The sequence below is a fragment of the Gossypium arboreum genome, chromosome 7 (assembly GCF_025698485.1).
Source record: "Gossypium arboreum isolate Shixiya-1 chromosome 7, ASM2569848v2, whole genome shotgun sequence".
In the NCBI taxonomy this organism is placed as follows: Eukaryota; Viridiplantae; Streptophyta; class Magnoliopsida; order Malvales; family Malvaceae; genus Gossypium; species Gossypium arboreum.
The window spans coordinates 42,089,681-42,105,587 of NC_069076.1; the positions used below are offsets into that span (position 1 = coordinate 42,089,681).

The window sequence follows — 15,907 nt, forward strand, 5'->3', positions numbered from 1 at the left end:
GTTATTATCCCTATTCAAGACAAATAACGTCTAATCCCTAGATTGAATAACCAAGACTTTTCTCTAATTGACTCGATCTATGGATCCCCTTATTAGGTTTCACCCTAATTCGAAAAAATCTTGTCACCCTATTTTTAGGCGCAATCAACTTCGCTTAATTATGCCAAATGTATTGTTAGACAGGGTCCATTCCTCCTCTAAATAAGAGTATTTCTTGAATCAGTATCCTGGGATATCAAAACAAGAATTGAGTACACATAATTAAGAACAAGTTAAATATTTATCATACGATTTAGAAAATAATAACAAGATTTGTCTTAGATTTCATTCCCCTTAAGTATTTAGGGGATTTAGTTCATAACTAAATAAGAAAACATCTCAGAAGAATAAAGAATACAAAACATAAAGAAAACCCAAAACTCCTGAAGGGGAATTGAGGAGAGATCTTCAGTCTTGATGATGAATCTGGCTTCTGAGATGGATTAATCGGCTTCCTTGGGGTAATTCCTTACCCCCCTTCTTCGTCTTCCCTTTTTTCCTCCTCTAGTGCGTATTTATAGGCTTTGGAATGCCTAGAAACCCTCCAAAGTGGCCTTTTACGAATTGGACTTAACTTGGGCTCAGCAGGGACACGCCCGTGTGACACGGCCGTGTGACGTGATTGCCAGGCCGTGTTAGATTCGTTAAATTGCACACGGTCGTGTGGGTCAATGGCTAGGCTGTGTGAATCGTGAAAGCCATGGTCGACACCCTCGAAAGACACAGGCGTGTGAGCTACCCGTGTGGCAAGGCTTAGGCCGTGTCATCTTCTCGATTTGGTCTGTTTTGTCCCTTTTTGGCTCCTTTTGACTCTTGGTGCTCTCCTGAGTACAAAACATGAAATTAAAGCATTAAGAGCATTGAATTCACCAATTCTAATGAGAAATCATCTATAAAATGCATTGAACATGGGGTAAAAATAAGTATAATTTACGGTTTATCAAATACCCCCACACTTAAGCATTTGCTTGTCCTCAAGCAAAATTCTCAAATCATAATCAAAATAAATCCTTCTCAACTTATAATTTCTATCAATAATATCTCAAATTAATCCATAGGTAATCATACATTGAGAATTTAACTAAAAGAACATAAAAGTTTCAATCATTCCAAGTTGAGCATTTTATCCCGAAAATATAGGTGTCTTCCCTCATCTAAGTAATTACCTTTAATTCAGAATATCACAGAGTTTTACATCCTCATTAAAGATTCACTCAAATCACTCGAGGTGTTTGAAGGACAATAAAGGAAGCACTCAATAGTCAATAATGATAAGTCATTACCATAGGCTTGCATGAAAATCAAATCTCCACCACTTTAATTTTAGGATGATACATCAATCAAAAGGTCTTTAGAGGGTTGTAATGAGGCTTAGTTAGGGGGTGCAATTACAACCTGAAAGAAAGGGTTAGAATCGAGATTGAATTGAAAAGTTGCCTAACTAGAAAAAGAGCTAATCTTCACTTGCGTACAACAGAGCTTCTCTCAGAATATGAAATTACAGATATGCATACATAGTTGTGTTTTTCTTTAAGAACAAGTTAAATAATATAGACTAAATATCAAGAATAAAACATAGCTAGGCAATCCATTCAACTCAAATCTCGACAAAAATAGAGATTAATTTAGGGGATTTCAACAATAATGGGTTAAAGGTTAATATTAAAGGTAATACAAGAATTGGTTTGTTGGGCTCAAGAGGGTTTACTAGGGGTTAATCGTGGAGGTAGGCTTTGCATGGCATGAGTGGGTTAATCCTAAGTGCCTTAATCATTTTGATATATCAAATCAAATGGTGTGGTATCGACATGCATAATCAAGCAAGTTCTAGAATAACAGTTCAATACTGACGCACTCAAAGCAATAATAAAAGTGTGCATGAAAGGATGAATAGATGCTCAAAAGGCTAAAAAATCTCACAAAAAATTATGGCTTTGTGATGTTTAGAGTCGTGAATTCTAATCCAAAGTAATACCTAGACTTGGGGAAACAACCTATAATTTAATTTCTTAAAAATCAACTTATCATGCTTGATTCTCTAATGTCTTAAAATTTAAATAATCAATGCATAAATCCCTATGTTTTAATTCAAGATATATCACTCAAAATCATAAATCAATTAAAATTTATCCTAAATATGATATGCGAGTTTTTCATGAGAACAAGGTGATTATTCAGGGATCTTTTTCTGATAGTGAAATAAATACCCCCACACTTGAGATGTACATTGCCCTCAATGTACAATGATAGATGTTAGAGAATAAAAATAAGATAGGGGGAGAAGTGAAACTTCTTGTATGATGAATTCCTCGAACATAGAGTTTTAGAGAGTGATCGGTTTGAAAGTGGAGGAGGACACTCCGGCAGTCGTAGAGGTTTATCAGGCCATAAGTCCTGCGCCAAAAGAATATTATATCTAGTGGTAGTTATGGTCGTGGTCGAGCAGGACATGGCAGTCGTGGAGAACCTTCCCCGGTGGAGTTGTAGTTCCTATGTGATGATAAGCTTAGGAGTTCTATATAACTATGATAAAATCAGGAACTTTTTAGGAGATATTAGGAAGTATAAGGATTCGAAAAGAAATAACCGAAATAAAGAATAAAAATAAAACTCTAAAACATAATAAAAATAATAGAAATAGTTTCAATAATAAGTAAAAATAGAAAATAATAAATAAATTTTTTTAAACATCTTCATCGCTAGATGGTTCACGAGGCGGGATTGGCGATGAGATGGGAAGGTGCTGACAACTCTGCTGTAGAGTAGCTTCAATGTTGTCAAATTGTTGAAAACAGTGAAGCTCGAATCCGGTGAGGTGCTCAGATATGTTAGCATATGAAGCTGCCACATAAACTGGACGAGAGGGTAGTGGTAGCTGAGAATAGGGATCAAGGAGTGGAGAAGGGGAGATTTTGGCTAGGGCTATTGAAAGGAAGAAGAAATGAACAGTGATTTGCTTATATAGCGGAGGGCCACACGGCCTAGGGCCACGCCCGTGTACTTATAAGGGTGAGCCCGTGTGTTTCGAATTTTGCAAATTTAGGTCGTGCTTGGCTATTCTTCCACGCCCGTGTGTCTTGGGCGTGTGTGGTACACGGCCATATCTCACGGTCGTGCCTAGCATTGTTCTCTTCTCTCCCGCCCATGTTAAGGTACCACGCCTATGTATTGTTATCCACGGCTTAATGGCACAGGCGTGAGAAACAGAATCGAGCCTTGTCCCTGGCATGCCCGTGGGGATTTATCTCATCCTGTGTTTTGGGGAAATCATTTACCCTATTTTCGCACGGTTGTATCGCACGACCGTGTTTCCCTCCATGTTGAGCACACAGCCTTAAGCACGGCCGTGTTACCGACCGTGTGGTGCTGGGAACCTGTGCTTCAAATACTCTGTTAGTGACCTAAATGTTTAAAACTTGAATTTAAAATAATTTAAAATGGTTAGTACTCGGGTTGCCTCCTGAGAAGCGCTTGTTTATAGTCTAAGCTCGACTGTTACCTTGTTAGTATACTCAGGGCGGTTTGTGGAGTCGTAGCTCCTTTCCATCGACTTTAAAATCCTCACCATTATAAAGTTTGAGACGTTGTCCGTTTACTTTGAAAGTACCATATGATGGGTGACTTACCTCTATCATGCCATATGGATGAACAGATTGAATTACGAAGGGTCCTGACCATCGTGATTTTAGTTTCCCAGGAAACAATTTGAGTCTTGAGTTGTATAGTAAGACAAGATCTCTAACTACAAATTTTTTCCATTGCTTTAAATGAACGTCATGGCACCACTTTGTTGCTTCCTTGTATAGGCGTGAATTTTCGTATGCATTGGCTCACCATTCATCTAGCTTGTTTAGCTGCATCAACCTATTTTTTCCTGCAAGTTCAGAATCAAGGTTTAGAAATTTAATAGCCCAAAAAGCTTTATGCTCTAGTTCAAATGGGAGATGATAACTTTTGCCATAAGCAAGTTTGTAAGGTGATGTCCCTATAGGATTCTTAAAAGCGGTTCTGTAAGCCCATAAGGCATTGTCTCTTTTTGTTGCCCAGTCTTTTCTGCTTGATTCTACCGCTTTTTCGGGGATTCGTTTGAGTTCTCGGTTTGCTACTTTAGCTTGTCCATTAGTTTGAGGATGGTATGGGGTGGCCGTTCTGTAAGAGCCCAAAATTGGGTCTAGCTGGAACAGAGGTTTCGGGACCACAAAATCTGAGATAAAAATAATTATTTTATGATTATTTTGAGGTCTATGATATGATTGCATGATTGTGTGAAAATTTCGTGAAGAAATTCTATGCATAAAGTGCTCAATTTGAAGTTAGGGACTAAATTGAATAAGTTGCAAAACTTGCATTCTAGAAGTTTCTAGTATGAAATTGCTTTGAAATATTAATTAGGAGGTCTTAAATAGCAATTTTACCAATTTCTAAGTGATGGAAAAAAATTGGACATGGATGGAATTTTTGAAAGTTTTGTAAGGAAGGGCATTTTGGTCATTTGGTAATTAAAAGAAATAAAAAGGGAAAATAAAGCCAAAATTTACTCATCTTTTTCATGGAGGCCGAAATTAGCATGGGGGAAACCATGGCTAGGGTTTTCAAGCTTTCCAAGCTCAATAGTAAGTCCGTTCTAACCCCGTTTTTCAAGTTTTTTTACATTTTTGGAATCCCGGTAATTTGATTAAGCTTATTCTAGCAATAATTTAAGCTAGGGTTCATATTTGGAAAAATACCCATAGGAGAAATGTGTTTATTTTGATGTTTTATGATAGAATATGAGGTTTTAAATTATGTTAGACAACTTGTGCTACTCGGTTTTGAGTGAAAACGAGTAAAAGGACTTAATCGGTAAAAATACCTAATAGTCATAAGTATATGTTAGAATGAGAATTTGATGTTGCCATAGAAGGGAAAAGTGATCAGCATGTCATAAAACATAAGAATAAGGGATGAAGTTTAATTCCCGAGCCTAGGGGCAAAAGTGTAAATATGCAAAAGTTTAGGGGCAAAATTGTAATTTTTCCAAATTTTGAGTTAAGGACTGTTTTGAATAGTACATTAATTAAATAAGTAAAATATGATGTTTTAGATCCGAAAAATGAGATTTGAACCTAGAATGAGAGAAAAATCAAAAATTGGGAAAGTTGGTAAAATTATCGTTTTAGTATCGAGGTAAGTTCATATGTATAATAAGCATTAATTTATGCATGTTTCAATGTAAAATTGATATATTTATTATAATTTTTGAGGTGTTGAAAGTATGTAAGTTGGTATGATAATAATACTGACAATAATCTTTGTAATTTATATTTGAAAGTTAAATTTAGTGAATTAATTGAATTATGTTAAATTAAATGATTATGGTGCCAAGTTTATGAATTGATTTAAAATATGTCTATGGAACATGAAGTGCATTGAATTATCATACATAAATGTGATTTCTATGATTATGGATATTATGGGAAATTGTAAGTTCATATGATTTTTAATAAGGCAATGTGTAATTTAATGTTATTGCCTTGATATTAAATGAGATGTAAGTTTATATGTAAGTAATACATCAATATTACTTGTATTATGATATTTTATAATAATATTGGAAATATGTTTGTGGATAATTACTTGATTGGTGACATTGTTGGAAAAGAGAGAGAAACCCCGGTTGAACCTTCGGAAAGATTATGATGTACAAGAGAGCTACAAGACATTATGACGTAGCTAGGTCGCATGGGTGATACTATGTGTACACCATGTAGACAAGAGAGCTACGGGATATATGTAGCTAGGTCGCATGCATGGCTCCAGGTGAAGGACACCATGTAGACAAGAGAGCTACGGGATAAATTGGCTAGGTCACATGGGTGGTACTGAGTGTTCACCATGTGTAAAAGAGAGCCGAACTCTATGATGGGTGGAGCTATGTGCTGAAACCACCAAGTATCGAGGATTGATCCAAAGTGTTCAACGGGAGACTCTCTATGTATTGCTTTGTGAGTTTTGTGATGAATAAGTGCATGAACTTGGTTATGTGAATGATGTGTTCATTAAGTGACCAGGATGTGGTAAGGTTATAAACAAGTAAGTTATACATGAGGATGATTTTATGGTGACCTTGTGATCATGGGCCTATACTTGTGATGTATGAAATGTGGTGAAAATGATTTGTGATATGTATGTTAAAATGAGGTTAATACAAAGAAAGTGTGAAAAAGTGAATTAGCAATAAAACTATTTTGGACAGTAGCAGTGACGTGATTTTGAAAAATCACCAAAAATAGTATAAATTGAATCAGAGATTGAATGAGATATTAAATTAAATTTTAATGAGTCTATTTTCATATAAAATAAACAGAGCAAGAAAAGGTTTTCTATATTTTGATTTATTTATGTTTTTTGTGGGATTGGTTCATAATGATTACGTGATCCCCTATTCTGACTTTGGAAAATCACAAAAATTTGGATAAAAATAATTAGAGGCTTAAATTTATATTTTTAAAATCCCTAATGAGTCTATTTTCAATATAAATCAACAAGAACATTATTCGATTTCTTTATTGTAAGATAATTAATTTTTAGTGAAGAGAGGTCAGAACTATCAGAATGTGAAACAGGGGAAATTTTAATGAATAAACTGTACTAATTGGCTAAACCAAAAATTGTGAAAATTTTATGGTGCAAAGATATGAGAGTCTAGTTTCAGGGTAAATTTACGGATCTTAATTTGGAGCTCTTTAGCTCGAATTATAAATAAGTAAGTGACTATGACTCGTGTGGATAGTTTGATGTGAGCATTTATTAGTAAATTGTGAAATCGTACTTACAAGAATGCTATATACATTAAGGATGTGGAATGGAGAGGAGGAGGAGGAAAATAAATATATGTGGAATACATGGAAACTATGGTATATGAAATATTGATATAATGAAATAAATGATATGTGTTTATAAGAAAACAGAAAGAGAATGATATGTATCCTGACATGTATATATATATGACTAATCTCAATGTAATGCTTGTAGGGTATGGAGTTGAATTAAAATGTTTTAGGCAAACATGTTATTTGCGCATCTGAATTGTGGTATTTTATAAAGATATGATCTAATTTTAAATATGAATGCTTGATGATTAAGCTGAAGATGTTTGGTAAGATAATTATCTTGGTATAAATGTATAAGTGGTACTATAATAAATAAGGTAAAATGAGTATGAGAGACACATGTATGATGATATACAAATGCTATGTTTTTGGTTTAATTGAGAATATTTAATCATTAAATGAATACCATGTTATATGCTTTTGATTTTGTATTAGTGTGTAAGAGATTAAGGTTGACCAAAGCTTGGAAAATAGCCTAGGTATATTCCACACAGGCAGAGACACGACCATGTGTCTCAGCCGTGTATGGAACATGACTTTGGGACACGGGCGTGTGGAGTCTTAAAGCATGAAATTTTCAAGATTTTTGTAAGTTCTCGGTTTAGTCCCGAGCCCTTTCTAAAGTATGTTTTGGGCTTCGTAGACTCAAATAAGGGACTATGTGTAAGTGAATGAATGTTTTGAAATATGAATGAAATTTTATGGCTCGTATTTTAGTTTAATGTTTGTATGTTTGTCCGATAATGCCTCGTACCTTATCCCAGCCTCGGGTACCGGTAAGGGGTGTTACACGTTCTGTGATGAACTCCGTATTTCTTAAGGGTTTTTTCAAATTGGGTATTACAAAAATTAGTGCCCCTGTCGCTGATAATTGCTCTAGGTGTTTCAAACTCAAAAAGAGTTTTTTAAGGAAACGTACTACCACTCTAGCATCATTAGCAGGTAGAGCTTGAGCTTCTACCCATTTGGACATGTAGTCAACTGCTACTAAGATATATTTATTTTCAAATGAATTGGGGAATGGGCCCATGAAATTGATACCCCATACGTCAAATATTTCACAATAAAGCATATAGTTTTGAGGCATTTCATCACGTTTAGATATGTTACCTATCCGTTGGCATTTGTCACATAAAGTAACATACTTGATAGCGTCTTTGAATAACGAAGGCTAATAAAAACCTGATTCAAGTATTTTGTGTGCGGTCTTTGTTCTACTATAGTGTCCTCCGGTTGGCCCTGAGTGGCAGTGTTCCAATATTTTTTATATTTCTGATCCTGTAACACATCTTCTGATGACTTGATCTACACATCTGTGAAACAGAAATGGATCGTCCCAAAAGTAGTTTTTTACATCATTAAAGAATCGCTTCTTTCGCTAGTGTGTTAACCTTTTTGGGATAATGTTAGCAGCCAAAACATTTGCGATGTCTGCAAACAAAGGTACGTCGGAGTTAGATATAGCGAAAAATTGTTCTTCAGGGAACGAATCATTTTTTTCCACGTCATCTAGTTCTTTGGTATTGGTTTTCTCGAGCCTGGACAGATGATCAGCCGCTAGATTTTCAGCTCCTTTCTTGTCCTAAATTTCCAAGTCAAATTCCTGCAAAAGGAGAATCCATCGGATGAGTCGAGGTTTTGCATCGGTTTTAATTAAAAGATAGCGAAGGGCGGAATGGTCAGTGTAAACAACAACTTTAGACAATATGAGATATGATCGAAATTTATCAAAAGAAAAAACCACTGCTAGCAACTTTTTTTCCATAGTAGTATAGTTTTCTTGTGCAGCCGTTAAGGTTTTGCTGGCGTAATAGATAGGTTGAAAATGCTCGTCTCTTTGCTGTCCCAGTACTGCACCTACTGCAAAATCACTCACATTACACATTAGTTCAAATGGCAAGTTCCAATCAGGTGCAATTATAATTGGAGCATTAATTAATTTATCTTTTAAAGTATTAAATGCTTCTAAACATTCCTGATCGAAGTTAAAAGGTATATCTTTTTCTAGCAATTTAGTTAAAGGCTTAGCTATTTTAGAAAAATCCTTAATGAATCTTCTATAAAAACCAGCATGTCCTAAAAAGCTTCTAATAGTCTTAACTGAACTAGGAGGTGGTAATTTCTCGATTGTTTCTACTTTAGATTTATCCACCTCAATCCCTTTACTAGAAATTTTATGCCTTAGTACAATACCTTCTTGAACCATGAGGTGACATTTCTCCCAATTAAGCACAAGGTTTGTTTCTTCACATCTTATTAAAACTCGTTTTAAATTTTTAAGGCAGAGATGGAAGGAGTTACCAAATACCGAAAAATCATCCATGAAGACTTCCATGATATCTTCCACGAGTTCGTCGAATATAGTTATCATACAGCGCTGAAAAGTAGCAGGGGCATTACATAATCCAAAAGGCATTCTACGATAAGCGAACGTACCATATGGGCATGTGGATTGTAACACCCCGTACCCGAGACTGTTGCCGGAGTCGGACACGAGGGGTTAACGGGCTTAATCCACTTACTTTCACAGTCCATTTTAAAAATTTCCAGGCAGTTGGCTAACTGCATCACTGTCACCTTAAAAATCATATCTTGAGTTCCAAAACTTGAAAATCAGTTTCGTAATTTTTCCCTGAAACTAGACTCATATGTCCATCTACAGAGTTTTTTCTAGAATTTTTGGTCGGGCCAATTAGTACAGTTTACTAGTTAAAGTCTCCCATGTTACAGGGTTCGACTACACTGACCTTCTTGCATTGCGACTTATATAACTCCTTGTACAGGGCTTCAATACTTATGCCATTTGTTTCTAATGAAACTAGACTCAAAAAGGAATCTATACATATATAGTATGACTTCTAATTGTCTCTGGTTAATTTATAGAGAATTTCCAAAGTCAGATCATGGGATCCAGAAACCGTTCTGGCCCTGTCTCACGAAAACTTTAACATCTCATAATATACTGCTCATATGAATGTTTCATTACTTTCCTATGAAAATAGATTCATCAAGGTTCAATTAAATAATTTATTCACTATTAAATTCCATTCCTACTATTTTTAGTGATTTTTCACATCCACATCACTGCTGCTGCCAGCATCTATTTTTAAGGTAAACTTTACCTATTTCATGATCCTCCATGGATCAACTAGAGTTTGTCATACATATACCAAAAGTGATCATGAATAACCATTCCCATGGCTAACCGTTACCAACATTTCCATACCTCTCGACGGACAACATACAAAACGATTATAATGCTATGATCAAAGTATATTTAAGCCATTTTCGCATGGCTATCCAAATTTACACAAAACCGAAAGGTACATGACCTACAACAAAAGGGTAGTCCTATACATGCCATTTCAAAGTTCAACCAAAAATATACCAAAAGGAGCTTTGATAGTGTGGGCGACTTCGACTTCAAAAATCCCGAGTCCGATAGTTGAAGAACCAAAATCTATAATACAAAGAATTAAATAAACGGAGTAAGCATTAAATGCTTAGTAAGTTTTGAGCAAAGAGTTTAAGCACAACTGAAGTATAGCATTCATATAACTAAACGGATAATTCCATATATACATATTCTCAAATCATTCCTACTTCACATTCCAACCCCTATATTCATACATAAGGGATCATCTTAGCCAAATACGGAAGCTCATTACTCGATTGGCGAATATTATTCGAAGGGAATCAACTATTCCAATGCACATACGAAACATACCTCATTGTTGGGATTTTACAAGCGTATTAACTGAAATTTTTACAGCAAGATCACTCATTCCCGAATCACGTACCTTCAGAATTCAACCGGATATAGCTACTCGTTCAAATGCCTTCGGGACATAGCTCGGTTATAGTAACTCGCACAAATGCCTTCGGGACTTAACCCGGATTAATAACTCGCACCAATGCCTTCAGGCTTAGCCCGGAATTAGTAACTCGCACAAATGTCTTCAGATCTTAGTCCGGATTTAGTAACTCGCACCAATGCCTTCGGGCTTACCCCGGAATTAGTAACTCGCACAAATGCCTTCGGATCTTAGTCCAGATATAGTCACTTAGCACAAAGCCTTCGGGACTTAGCCCGGACATCATTCGAATAACCATGCACATTTATCAATAAATCATGACACATCCGTATTTCATTTTCATTACCAACGCTCAAACACAAGACACTTATCACACTTGCAATTTCGGCTCAATAGCCACATACAAAGAGCATGATTTTGATTTGCTTAAAACATGATCTAATCAATTCATAATCTAAGTTCCATTACTCGAAAACTTACCTCGGATGTGGTCGAACGATTTCGGTGGCTATTCGATAACTTTTTCCCTTCCCTTATCCAACTGTGGTCCTCTAAGCTCTTGAGCTAATTCAAACAAATTTAACTTATTAAAGTCTCATTATGCTAGCTTATGGCCGAATATGACAAGGAGTTTAATAGGTCATATGGCCACCCTTTAGCTCAAATACACAATGGTCATGCGCATTTTTAATCACATTAAGCAATTTAACACAATCCATTTGAACATCAAAAGAGGACCTCAAGGTACTTAGCCCATATATACATTAGGCATTAGAGTCACATATATATGGAATCATTAATCAAACTCAACATTTTAGCCCACACTCTCTTTTAGCTGATTATCTAAGCCAAGATAAAAGCATCAATATGCTTGCCTCTAACCGAACACATACAACACAAATCTATTTCATGTGGCCGAATATACATGTCTAGGTTGAGGCCGATTGCAACACTTAATACATTCTACAAGTATGGTCACTTGTATTGACTAAACACCATTTTGTTTCAAGTTCAAAACTTGGCTAATACACATATATACACTATTAAAGCATCCTCTCCCTTTCCATCAATTCAACACATGCATTACTCATTAATATACAAAATTATATTCGGCCTTGGCACACAACTTGCTAGCCGATTCTTCTCCATCTAGCAACTAATGCACATATGTGCTCATTTGTTAGACTCTACTTCATCTAACAACAACCATATTTCCCTTCTACTTCCTACCGTGGCCGAATGCATCACAACACCATACCATTTCAATTTTGGTCATGGTTAAACAAAGAACTTAATGTCTCACTCAAAAATGCTAAAAAGAAGATTCAAGAGTCATCAATCCACCATCACATGCACCATCACAAAGCTTCACTTTTAGCATGCAAATGACATCAACACAATCCACCTTAGCCGAATGTCATCTCGATGACATAGTAAAGATTTGAACCATGGGCTAGTTAGAAATCAAACCAACAACTAAAAACATGCATGAATCTCATGGACAACATCAAACATACCTTAGTCTAGCAAACCACCATAGCCGATTTTCTCAAGATCTTCTCCTTCCTTTCTTTCCTCTATTCGGCCAAAGATGTTCAAGAATGAACACTTTTTTTTTTGTTTTCTTTCCTTCAACTCACGGCAATGGGGGGGGGGAACAATCACACACATTGCCCATGCTCTTTATTTTATTATTCCTTACATAATGCATTAACCCAACATGTTTATGACATGTTTTTAGCCATAACATTTTGTCCACCCATGCTCATGGCCGGCCACTACTAATTAGGGGGGAAAATTGACATGCAAGTCCTCCCTTTTGATTACATGCACTATTAGATCCTTTTAGATTAACCTATCACATTTCAAAAGTGTCACACATAAGTCCTATTGACTAATTTCACATGCAATTTACTAAATCGAAGCTTAAAAAATTTTCGTACATTCATATTCACATATTTTAGACAATAAACATCACATTCAAATAATTTGGTGACTCGGTTTAGCGGTCCCGAAACTGCTTTTCGACTAGGGTCACTTTAGGGCTGTCACATGGATGTCATCTTTTCTTGATCTTCAGGTGCTATTGGGATTTGAAAGTAACCAGAGAGTCCGTCTAGGAAGCATGAATACATGTGTCCGGATAATCTTTCTAACATTTGGTCAATGAATGGCAAGGGAAGTGATCTTTTCTTGTGGCGTCATTTAGTTTCCTGTAGTCTATGCAAACTCTCCATCCTGTAACTGTTCTTGTTGGGATTAGCTCATTCTTCTCGTTGGTCACAACCATCATGCCCCATTTCTTGGGGACAACCTGTACTGGACTTACCCAAGAACTGTTAGGAATATGATAAATAATTCCAGCATCTAGAAGTTTAATTACCTCGACTTTTACAACTTTCTTCATGTTTGGGTTTAGACGTCTTTGAGCTTGCACACATGGTTTGTATTCATCTTCCATTAAAATTTTGTGGGTGCAAAAAGAAGGACTGATTCCTTTAATGTCAGAAATTTCCATGCTATGGCCTTCTTATGTTCTTTTAATACTTGGATTAATTCCTCTTTCTCCTTGGGTTGCAAATTAGAAGCAATAATAACTAGTAATGTAGAATTATTTCCAAGGAATGCATATTCTAAATGGTTTGGTAATTGTTTAAGTTCCAGTTTGGGAGGCTCCTCAATCGAGGGTTTTTGCTTAAGTTCATCGTTGATCTTAATACCCTCATATTCTACTTGTCTTGACGGATGGTTGTTAGGTTCCGCACCTATCTCCTCGTCTTGAGCTGGACATGGTTCTTTGTCTCCTCTTGTATAATTTCCTGAAAAGAGTCTTGAGTAATATGATCAATAGAGTCAATGAAATAACATGAATCATCTTGTTCCCTAGAGAATCTCATAGCATCATAAATTTTAAAGATTATTTCCTCAACACCTACTCTAAGTACCAATTTACTGTCACCCACGTCAATCATGGCTCTAGCAGTGGCTAGGAATGGGCGCCCTAAAATTAAGGGTACTTCCACATCTTCATCCATGTCAAGCACAACAAAATCAACAAGGAATATAAATTTATCTACTTTTACGAGTACGTCTTCTATAATACCCTTGGGATATTTAACAAATCTATTGACTAATTGAATACTCATCCTAGTGGGTTTAGGTTCCCTAAAACCAAGCTGTTTGAACATTTTATAGGGCATCAAATTAATACTAGCGCCTAAATCAGCTAGTGCTTTTTCAATATTCAGATTACCAATTAAGCAAGGGATAGTAAAACTTCCTGGATCTTTTAGTTTGGTTGGGAGCTTATTTTAGAGTATGGCGGAGCACTCTTCTTTGAGTTTTACTATAGATAAGTCCTCAAACTTCCTTTTATTTGTTAAAAGCTCCTTCAAAAATTTTGCATATGTAGGCATCTACGAGATAGCTTGAACAAAAGGTAAGTTGATATGTAATTGCTTAAAAGGTTCAAGAAACTTACCGAATTGTGCATCAATGCGATATTTTTTTAATTTTGCTGGATATGGAATCGGTAATGAATATTCCTCCAGTACTGGTCTATCACTATTTTCGGGTTTTTCTTCCCTCCTTTTGCTTTCCACGGCTTCTTGTGTTAACTTTTTTTCAGATTCCGCTAACACTTTCCCACTCCTTAGTATAACTGCTTTGACATGCTCTCTGGATTTGGTATTACTAAATAAATTTCCTGGTGGTCTTTCCGAGATTAGTTTAGAAAGCTGGCTTATCTGAGTTTCTAGTCCTTGGGTCGATGCTTGTTGATTCTTAAGTGCTGTCTCGGTATTTTGGAAACGGGTTTCTGACATTGATATAAATTTTGAGTGCATCTCCTCAAGGTTTGATTTCTTCTCTTGTTGATAAGGTGGCTGTTGAAAACCCTGAGGATTTTGTGGCTTTTGATTTCCTTGACCACCCCAGGAGAAATTTGGGTGGTTCCTCCAACCTGCATTATAAGTATTACTGTATGGGTTATTTTGAGATATAAAGTCATTATTACCCATATAGTTGACTTGTTCCTCTTCAGTTGTGGGATTGAAGGATTGATACTCTGTATACACGCCTCCTCCGCTTGAGTCACACTTCATTACTGGATGTACCTGCGTAGAACCAAGAAAACTATTAGTCTTTTTATTGAGAAGTTCTACCTGATTTGACAGCATAGTAATTGAATCGATGTTATAAATATCGGCTGTTTTTGTTGGCTTAGTTCTCATAACTTGCCACTGATAGTTATTCAGTGACATCTCCTCTATAAATTCATAGGCATCTTCTGGTGTTTTATTGTTGATGGTTCCGCCAACAGCTGCGTCAACCATTTGCCAAGTCGAGGGATTCAGGCCATTGTGGAATGTTTGTACTTGAAGCCAAAGTGGTAACCCATGGTGAGGGCACCTTCTTAGTAAGTCCTTGTATCTCTCATATGTATCGTAAAGTGTTTCTAAATCCATCTGCACAAAAGAAGAGATATCATTACGTAATTTAGCCGTTTTAGCCGGCGGAAAATATTTTAGTAAAAATTTCTCGGCCATTTGTTCCCAAGTAGTGATGGACCCTCGTGGTAATGAGTTCAACCACTGTTTAGCTTTGTTTCTCAATGAAAATGGAAATAACTGAAGATGAATGGCATCATCAGAAACGCTATTGATTTTGAATGTATCGCAAAATTCCTGGAAATTTGCTAAGTGAGCGTTGGGATCTTCATCCTGCAAACCATCAAACTGAACAAACTGCTGTATCATCTGAATAGTGTTAGGTTTTAATTCAAAAGTATTTGCAGCTATAGCAGGTCTAACTATGCTAGATTCAGTTCCTGTTAAAGAAGGTTTAGCATAATCATATATAGTACGTGGAGCAGGATTTTGATTAGCAGCAATTGCAGGAGGTAGCTGATTGCCTTGGTTTTCAGCCATCTCGTTAGTTGGGGTTTGAGTATCGTCTTCTCACTCGTTCTCCGTGTATCGTAAGCTACACCTTATTTCTCTTTGATTTTTACGATCTGTACGATCGATTTCTACATCAAAAAGTAATAGTAAAGACGTGTTTCTTCTAGTCATAAACTATAAAAACCCCCAATAGAAAGAATAAGTAAATTAATAGATAATAAAAATAAAAAGAAAATTAAATTGCAAGAAAATTAAATGGCTAAAGTAATAAAAATTTAGC

General features: G+C 36.0%; 1 non-coding gene across 1 annotated transcript; it reads left to right on the forward strand.

Moving 5' to 3' along the window:
* The first annotated feature begins 15,118 nt into the window (after positions 1-15,118).
* Positions 15,119-15,225, forward strand: LOC128295651 (small nucleolar RNA R71). The gene has a single exon (XR_008286211.1). It is a non-coding gene; the product is annotated as a small nucleolar RNA R71 (small nucleolar RNA).
* The last annotated feature ends 682 nt before the right edge of the window (positions 15,226-15,907 follow it).